The sequence below is a fragment of the Cryptomeria japonica genome, chromosome 1 (genome assembly GCF_030272615.1).
Source record: "Cryptomeria japonica chromosome 1, Sugi_1.0, whole genome shotgun sequence".
Taxonomy (NCBI): Eukaryota; Viridiplantae; Streptophyta; class Pinopsida; order Cupressales; family Cupressaceae; genus Cryptomeria; species Cryptomeria japonica.
This window is the reverse complement of record NC_081405.1, coordinates 405,134,705-405,145,612: the sequence shown is the minus strand read 5'-3', so window position 1 is coordinate 405,145,612 and position 10,908 is coordinate 405,134,705.

The following is a 10,908-nucleotide window of genomic DNA, read 5'->3' as shown; positions in this document are numbered from 1 at the left end:
AAAAGAGTTTATTATTGTATTTTAGTTGCAAAGAAAAGAAAGAAAAAGGAGTTTTCTATTATATTTATATTGCAGAAAAGAAAATGTATTATTGGCTAAGTTTTACTATGTAATAAATTTTATTTTATTTGAAGTATTGATCCTTTAAATAAAATGAATGCATTTTGGCTTATTTCTGTTTTGTTATAATTGTTGGAAAAATGATGTTTTATTCTGTTTAAAAATATTAATGCAGAAAGGAATGAAATTTATTTTCTGTTTCTATGTGTTACAAAAAAAAGGGAAAAATAAATAGATATCTAGAATTAATATTGCATTTTATCTTGTTCTTTTTAATCAATGGATTAGGAAGAAATATATTGATGTTTATGTTATCTGTTTGTTTTCATTCTGAAAAATACATGTTAAAAGAAGGAAATAAATAGACATTTTAGATCTAGACTAAATTTACATCTTATCTTGCTGTTTATTGTTATAAAGAAATGTAAATTAAAAAAAAGGATAGTTGCAGCTATAAATAATTTTATTGCAGTTATACATTTTTTCTAAATCTGAAAATGCATGTTAGTAGGAAAAATAATTTAATTTTGTTATTTCTTTACATTCTGTAAAACGGTAAAATTATTCTACTCTGTTATAAAATAAAAAATAAAAAAATAAACTCCTCTAAATAATGTAAATACAATTTTAAACCTATATATATATATATAAGGGATAATGCTTGCAGTTTTATCTTTTAAATCTAAGCTATTGTTCAAAAGAAAATAAATATGTATGCTGCATTTGGAAACTAAAACAAAAAATAGGTGTATCATTAATCTGGAAACAAAATATTTGGTTATTTAATATTTCTGGCATATCTATTTTATAGTCATTTACAAACTTATGTATATACTAATATATATATACATAATATATATATGTGTGTGTGTGTGTGTGTGTGTGTGTGTGTATAATCATATGAAATAAACATTAAAAAAATAGAATTTTAAATAAAAAATTTACAAAAAAAATTGATAGCAAAATGGGGGAAGTATCAAACCCCCTCGTAGCCCCACGTGAGCATGCAGTGGGCGGCTGCCGAAGCCCACAGGGGCGCCCATGGCACCACTGTGGGCCGCGACCCGTAGGGGCAGCCTCAGCTGCCACTGCAGGTGGCCGCCGCCTTCATTTTCCTGTGGTCTCCCTCGTTTATTGCCCTTCCTCCGCCGCTGCCTCCTTCAAACCTGCACACACACACCAAAACCTAAAACATAAAGAAAGAATATGATATGATAAAATATGCAACCCTAACCCAATTTTGAGTTAGGGTTAGCATTTAAAATAAAAGAAGGGGAATAAGGTATGCAACCCTAGCCCATATTCGGGTTAGGGTTAGAATTTAGAAAATATAAAATGAATAGGTTAGTTTTTAATATAAAATAAAAGGGATAACTCAACCCTAATTAGGGTTTGAGATGAAAATAATATTAAAATGAAATAAGGGGGAATTCGTTTTTAAATTTAAAAAAAAAAAAAAATTTCCCCCCATTTAACTTAGCCATATGTGGGATTAATTTTAACTCCTTATTTTGACTAAGGTGAAAATTAATTAATTTTAATATAGTCTTTATTATCAAGGCATAATTATAATTTGGGGATTAACTTTTATATAGCTATATTAATCGCATAATTGATTTAATTTTATTAACTAGGATTATTAAAGAGAAATTTTATATAGTGATTTTCATATTTAATTAAATATGGATGTTAGGTTAAATTTCTTTGGGGGAATTTTATTAATGAAATTTATTAATTGTTTTATGTAAAATTCTAGCCTATGAGGTCATTATTGGCCAATTATTTAATAGTTGAAATTTGAATGTCTTAGGGGATTTAAAATTGACTTTAATATAAAATATATTTTTTTGGTAAGTATCCTTATTGAATTAGTTAACTTTATTGGTTATATTTAAAAAGTGAAATTGTGTGTGTTCAATTAATTAATTTTAATATGGGTTAGCATTATCATTATTTTTATTTAGCCTTGAGTATTTTTAAATGCTATTGACACAATTAATATCGTTCGATTTTAATCAGAGGAAATTAATTAGTTTAATTAGATTAATTAATTAAGTTGAGATGACCCTTTTTAGGGAATAAATTAGTCTTCTCTAATTATTGTTGTCATATTGATTTATTTGATTAAATCAACTTTAGTAAATGATTCTATTTAACCCAGAGTTAACCCTTAGTTAAGACAAAAAAAAATTATTCCATTTTAATGCAGATTATTTAATGAATTTATGTTGTTTTAAAAAAAATTGTTGTTTCGTTTTTGCCCAGAAGTTTGTGCATGACATATTGCCCATACGGTTGGTATAGTTGCAAGATTCTAGAAGAATCCAAAGGAAGCACATCTGATAGCAACCAAGAGAATTTTTAGATATCTGAAAGGTATTGTTGACTATGGAGTATGGTATCCATATGGAGGAAACTTTGATTTGAAGGTGTACACAAATGTTGATTGGGCAAGAAATGTTGATGACCAAAAAAGCACTACCGGTGGAGCATTTTTTCTTGGAGGAAGGCTTGTTTCATGGAGTAGTAAGAAGCAGAGTTGTACTTCACAATCTACTGTTGAAGCTGAGTATGTTGTAGCTTATATGAATTGCACACAGGCTATTTGGATGAGGCACATTTTGGAAAGTTTTAACATGAAAATCTCATAACCTAAAAAAGATTTTATGTGATAATACAAGTGCCATAAATATTTCTAAGAATCCTTTTTTGCATGCATGAACCAAGCACATTGAATTGAAGTATCACTTTTTGAGGGAAAAAGTTCAAAACCAAGATGTTATCTTAGAGCATGTTTCAACCAAGGAGCAGCTTGCGAATATTTTTACCAAACCTTTGCCTAAGACTACATTTGAGTGTCTTAGAAGTAAACTAGATGTTGTCCCTCTTCATGAAGCTAGTTAAGCATGATACTGATTACATCAGTCCCTGAATCACTTGCAAAATCTAAGAAGGATTGATGAAGAAGTGGATGTATTCCATAGGGGAGCATCAAGTTGCAGTATGTTGTTGATGCATAGTGAAAATTTGACATTTCATGTTTTACTTTCAATTTGGCATTGTTGTCAAAGGGGGAGAAGAATTATGTGACTGATGAGAAGAATTATGTGATTAGCAAAGGGAAACCAGCGACAAGCTGAAGATAGAAAGAGAATGGTGAATACTTGGTAATGTAAACCAAGATTCCTATTCACCAATCACTGCAGCAATCAAAGGCATTGATATTTGTATTTCCATCAATGCCAAAGGGAGAGATTGTTGGCATTTGTATAAAGATTGGATTAATGATATGCTATGTTGTCATTGATGTCAATTGAACCAGTAATGGTATTTATGATATTGTTGATATTGTTTTTATTGATATTGTCTTGTAACTAGTAGGAAGAGCTTTGTGGAAGATGTTGTAAACTGGTATGTAAGTATGTGAGTTGAACCGGTAACCAGTGTATAAGGTTAAACCCTTTCTATGTTATGTAACCGGTAAACCCTACCAGTTGTTTTGTTAAACCCTAATCGATTAAGTTTGCTAAAATGGTTATGTTGGTTTATTAATGATTGAGCGGTAATGATGGTGATACATGTGGTCATTGTATAAAGATAAGTTTAGATTGTTTTGGTGTGTTTGTTTGATTGTCTAGGGAATGAGAAAAGTGGATTGCATCTAATGCATAGCGCGTGATCAGTTACAAGTCCGATGAAGTGGTGATCATGGAGCGGTTGGAATTTTCTTAAAGAATGTGTACAAATTGCTATGTAAATCCAATGGTCACACTTGAACCAAATTTTTTGTAATCTCTATGAGAGAATTAGGTTTTTGTTGTGTTACTAACCTAATTGATTTATATTTAAGGTCGATGAAGTTGTTTTGTAAAAGGTGTTGGAAGAAATCAATTGAGTGTGTGGTTGCCTAACAAGATAATGAATCTATAGTTTGAGTAAAGGCATATTGAAGCTTAAAAGGTTCTGATCAAGCAAATGTAGCTCTATTTAGACAGATCAAGAAGAACATGTTGTCTTCTAACAATTACAGCAGAATTGAAATCCTCTAACTGGGTAAGCTCTAACAAGCTTGGTTACTTCTTAAATCCTCTAACAAGGTGGTCCATTAGCTTGGATTCTTAATTATGAATAATGATGAGCAGCAGATACCCCAACCAGTACTGAGAGGGGGGGTGAATCAGTATAGGCAAAAAAAACTTTCTCAACAGCTTATCTGGTTAAAGCAATACCAACTGGTTGTCACCATCACTGAACTTAACCACGACAATACTGGTTAAACACAGTAAGACATCAGACACCGTAAACTGATAAGTCTGAACACTTCAAATATGATCAATACTTGATATAACCTTTACCCATAAACATATGCATGTGGTATACCAACAATACCATAACCTATTAATTCTGCATGTATAATCATTCAACTAACTAATACATAATTATCACATGAAAAATGCATAGCACATAGCACATAGATTTTTCATGTGGAAACCCAAATGGGAAAAACCACGGTGGGGATGAATACCCACAAGCTTGTTTTTGAACTCTTTTGAAGCTCACCCTATTAAGAGCCTAGTCTGGTTAAAGACTATACAATAAGGTTCTATTAGGAACCGATTCTGTTAGAGATCACCCAGTTAAGGGATGTCTATATACCCTATTCAAGGTTGGAACCCCATTAGAGGTTACCTCACTAGAGGATTTGAAGAACTCAATGATCTTGAGTCACCTTGTTAAAGGTTTTACAATAAGCCTGTTAAAGCTACTCGGTAAAGGGATTTTCCAACTATTGAAATGATTAGAAGACAACAAGTGAAACTTCTGATCTGATAACAACACTATATGCCAAGGTAGATCCTTTTCATTTCCTCTACTCTGCAATCACACTTTGTAGTTTTCCTCTTACTGGTCTAGTAAGTATCTCATCACTTGGATACACACACAATATTTGCCAACAACTTTACAATAACAAACATCATCAACCTTATAGACAACAATTAGGTCGGTAGCATAAACCCTAAGCATCTTAGGTTAGCAACACAAGCGGTCCAATCCTGACCGTCCAAACACATTTCATAGAGCAATACAATTTCAAATAGATCACAAGACAATCTACATCGTCCATTCTTCACCGCACATAGGAATCAGTAACTCATCATGCTTTCTTCTCATACCACTAAGAAGAATGATCATTCCGGAGGTAGACTTCAAATGCTGTCGATCTTCTCATGCAAGATCCTCAAGGAAATCCTTCATGTGCACAAAGCTAATGTGGCACCTCGATCTCATTCATATCTCTTACCTAACTCATCATAGAATGTCATCGATTGCATCACACAAGCGAGATTGCCAAACCGGAAACCCTAGAGTTGAGACTTACCAACCGGTAGTCACACTCAGTGAAACCCCAACACTGGTTCACTACATCTCTTCATACCAGTTCACCAACTTCTTTCAATCTGCATACCAGTTCACTTACACTTATTTACATCAATGATAATATACATTATCATCATATCAACATGTCGGCTCATCATATGCCAACAATCTCTCCCTTGGACATTGATGGAAATACTCAGTGTAGCATTGCAACTGTAGACATCATAGACCAGTGTATCTTCATCATCAGATATCTTCTCCTCCATACATCAGATATGTTCTCCCCATACATCAGATATCTTCTCCCCCTTTGACAACAATGCCAAAGTGGAGGCACAAGCTTCCAAAATCTACTATGTTGCTCCCCCTAAGGAGTGGCATCCTTCAGCTCATCAATCCTAAAGGATTTGTCACTGTAGTACTTAACTAATGTGGAGCACACAACTTTAGTTGACTTCATGAAGGGACAGGAGCCCTAATTCACCTCTAAAATAGGTAAATGTAGTCTTCGATAAGGGCTTAGTGAATATATATGCTAGCTGCTCCTTACTAGAAACATGTTGTAGTACAGCCTACTTATTCTAAACTTTCTCTCTCAAGAAGTGATATTTAAGCTCAATATGCTTAGTTCTAGCATGCAATACCAGATTCTTGGAAATATTTATTGCACTTGTGTTATCACAAAATGTATTCACTGGTTTAGATACAGGTACTTTGAAACCTTCCAATACATGCTTCATCCAAATTGCTTGAGTGCAATTCATAAATGCTACCACATATTCTTCTTCAGCTATAGATTGGGAAATACATCTCTGCTTCTTACTTGTCCATGATACTAATCTTCCTCCGAGAAAGAACGCTCCACTGGTTGTTCTTTTCCAATCATCCACATTACCTCCCCAATCGGCATCGGTATATACCTTGAGATTATAGTCACCATTATATGGATACCACAATCCATAATTAATTGTTCCTTTCAGATATCTAAGAATCCTTTTGATAGCTACCAAGTGCGATTCTCTTGGACATTTTTTAAAATGAGCTACTATGCCTACTACATGAGCAATATCTAGTCTATTATGCACCGCATAGTGTAGCTTACCAATCATTGACCGATACTCCTTCTCATTTACCAACGTTGAATCATCTTCCTTAGTCAGTTTATAGCCAGTCACCATCGGTGTACCAACCGGTTTTATTTCCTCCATGCAAAAAGTCTTCAATACCTCTTTGACATACTTGGATTGGGTAATAAAGATACCCTCTTTCATCTGTTGAATCTGTAAACCAATTAAGAATTTTATCTCTCCTATCAAAGACATCTTAAAATCTTTCTTCATTTCATCTGCAAATGCATGACTCATTTTATCATCTCCTCCAAAGATTATGTCATCCACAAACACTTCACAGATCAAAATCTTATCACCTTCTGATTTCAAGTAGATGTTGCTATCTTCACTTGTTCTCTGAAATCCAATCTTAACAAGATGAGAGTGTAGTCTTTCATACCATGCCCTAGTTTCAGTCCATACAGGGCTTTGTGTAATCTGCACACCATGTCACTATCTTCTGATAAGGAAAACCCTTCTGGTTGCTCTATATACACTTCCTCTTCCTGGATTCCATTCAGAAAAGAAGACTTCACATCCATTTGATAAACCTTAAATCTCTTAAATGTTGCAAATATAAGTAGAATTCGAACACCTTCTAGTCTAGCCATAGGAGAAAAGGTTTTTCCATAGTCTTCTCCCTCCTCCTGAGTGTATCCCTTGCATACAAGCCTAGCCTTGTTTCTTACAACTGTGCCTTCTTCATTCAGCTTATTCCTAAAGACCCATTTGGTACCTATGACATTTTTTATGTTCTGGTCTGGGCACCAAAGACCATGTTGCATTATTTTCTATCTAGTCTAACTCCTCTTCCATTGCTTTAATCTAGTCTTCATCTGTAAGATCTTCTCTGGAAGTCTTGGGTTCAAATTCAGAAATCATGCAATAGTTCTCCTTCACTTTTCTTCTTGTGAGTATCCCTGCATCTTTATCTCCTATGATTTTCTTTGGATCATGATGCAACTTCACATATCTAGGAATGACTCTAGCTTGATCTTCTAGCTTTTCTTCTTCTCCTTCACTCATCTCTTCTTCTCTTAGTGCAGCTTCTACTAGTACAGGAACACTGAGATCTTTACAAGTTTCTTTCTTAACCGGTTCCCAAAAGGCTATACCTGGTTCATCTTCCACTTCTTCACTACATGTTTCCTCAAGTTCCTTAGGGGATTCATCAACCCTGACATTTATACTTTCAACAGTTTTCTAAGTTCTATTGTTGTAGCATTGAGAGCTTTGCTCTTAGTGGAATATCCCAAAAATATTCCTTCATCACATTTTGCATCGAATTTGCTCAAATGCTCACCTCTCTTGATATAGCACTTACTACCAAACACTTTAAAGTAACTCATAGTGGGAGTTTTCCCAGTCCAATACTCATAAATATTTTTATCTTTGCCTTTCTTGATGAGTACCAAGTTCATAGTATAGACTACAGTGCTCACTGCTTCTCTACAAAAAGTGTGAGCAACCTTTCCTTGGATCAGCATTGTTCTAGCCGCTTCAACTATACTCCTATTATTTCTTTCTGCTATGCCATTCTATTGTGGTTTCCTTGGGGCAGGCAACTGCCTCTTGATACCATTGTCTTCATGGTACTTATTGAATTCATCAGAAGTGAATTATCCTCCTTGATCAGTCCTCAGGCATTTTATCTTTTTACCAATTTCTTTCTCTACTAATGCTCTGAAGGCTTTGAAATTTCCAAATGCTTCGGACTTATCTTTCAAGAATGTGATCCACATCATTCTTGAGAAGTCAACAGTAAGAATCATAGAATACCTATCTCCCTGAATACTTCTAGTTTTCATAGGACCACACAAATCAGTATGCACAATATCAAGTAAATTTTCTGCTGAGAAAGACTTACCTTTAAAAGTTGAGGAAGACATCTTCCCAAGTTGACATTCTCTACACAAAGAATTCTCAGGTTTTTTTAGCAAAGGTAATCCTCTTACCACCTTGATCTTACTGGCTTTAGCAATGTTGTTAAAGTTCATATGATAGAGTCTCCTATGCCATATCCAACTATCATAAAACTTAGCCATTAGACAACGACTTATCTTGGCATTCAGCTGAAATAGGTTACCTCTGGTCTTCTTATCGGTGGCAATAAGTTCACCATTCTTCCCAATTATACTACTTACTCTGCCTTTGAATTCTTGAACTAGTCCTTTGTCATTCAGCTGAGCAACACTCAACAGGTTATTCTTAAGACCTTCTACCCAATAGACATCATCTGCACTTCTCTTTCCATTCAGTGAGATGGATCCTTTACCTTTTACCAAACATGGTACATCGTTGCCAAATCTGACAACGTCTCCATCATATTCCTCCAGTGATAGAAACTTTCTCCGGTCACTAGTCATGTGGTGAGAACAACCACTATCAATTATCCACTCATTGGAGTTGTCAATGTGAGAGACAAGTTCTTTCTTGTTAGACACTTCTTCCTTTACTGCTACAAATACTATGTCTTCATTTTCTTCATCTTCTGATTCTTCATCAGTGACACCTTCATCCACAACAACTAGACAATTTCTTTTGTTTCCTCCTTTATACTTTCTAAACCTTTTTGGTTTATCCTTATTGTCATTGTTAGGACAATTAACAGATATATGTCCTATCTTGTTGCAGGAAAAGCATTTCAAAGGAAGTTTACCTCTATATTTTCCAGTTCCCTTTGGAAGTCTTTTAGCAAGAAGAGCTTCAAACTCCATTAGAATCTCTTCATCATCCATATCTCTATATTGTCTGGATTCATAATTGGTACTAGTTTCTTTCCTTTTCTGGATGGTACAATAGATGCTTTAAAGGCTAACTCAGTCTTCTGAACACTGCCATCATGGCTATTCAACTCATATGCAGTTAACTTTGCACTGATAGAATCTAAGGATACCTTGGTTTTATCAATAGACCTTAGTTCCTGGATACCAACAACTCTAATTACATAGATTGGTAACAATGATCTAAGGACTTTACTAACAATAGTGGTATCATCAATACTTCCACCAGTGCTTTTGATATCACCAACCATAGTCTTAATCCTAATGCCATACTGTTGAATGGTCTCAACTTCAACTATCCTCATATCCTCAAATTTACCTCTAAGGCTCTCTTCCTTAGCTTGCTTTACATTCTCATCACCAGCATAGATGTTTTCCAGTGCATCCCATACATCCTTAGGTGTGTCCTTATCGTGTACATCAATAAATTCAATATCTGATAGGCTACTGATAAGGGCTTCCATGACTTGCCCATTTTCCTGGATCTCTCTCTTTTGATCATCAGTTAGAGTGCCAGTGGGAGCCACATAGGCAATCTCAACATAGCTCTAGTGTTGAGCACCCATACTCTTGATGTAAATCTTCATTCTATCTTTCCATATCTTAAAGTTATCTCTATTGAACTTAGGACCTTCCCTCTTCATCATTATAGCAGGATCTTTTACCTCAAGCGGTTAAGCTTATATCATCGAGGACCTGGAGGCGCTCTAATACCAATTGATGAATAATGATGAACAGCAGATACCCCAACCAGTACTGAGAGCGGGGGTGAATCAGTATAGGCAAAAAGTAATTTCTCAACAACTTATCTGGTTAAAGTAATACCAACTGGTTGTCACCATCACTGAACTTAACCACGACAATACTGGTTAAACAGGGTAAGACATCAGACACCATAAACTGATAAGTCTGAACACTTCAAATACAATCAATACTTGATATAAACTTCACCCATAAACATATGCATGTGGTATACCAGCAATACCATAACCTATTAATTCTGCATGTATAATCATTCAACTAAATAATACATAATCATCACATGAAAAATGCATAATCATCACATGAAAACCACAGTGGGATGAATACCCACAAGCTTGTTTTTGAACTCTTTTGAAGCTCGCTCTGTTAAGAGCCTAGTCCGGTTAAATACTATACAATAAGGCTATGTTAGGAACCAATTCTATTAGAGATCACTCGGTTAAGGGATGGCTATATATCCTGTTACAGGTTGAAACCCTATTAGAGGTTACCTTGCTAGAGGATTTGAAGAACTCAATGATCTTGAGTCACCTTGTTAAAGGTTTTACAATAAGCCTGTTAAAGCTACCTGGTAAAGGGATTTTCCAACTGTTGAAATGATTAGAAGACAACAAGTAAAACTTCTGATCTGATAACAACACTACATGCCAAGGCAGATCCTTTTCATTTCCTCTACTCTGTAATCACACTCTGCAGTTTTCCTCTTCTGTTTATCCTTATTGTCATTGTTAGGACAATTAATAGATATATGTCCTATCTTGTTGTAGGAAAAGCATTTCAAAGGAAGTTTACCTCTATATTTTCCAGTTCCCTTC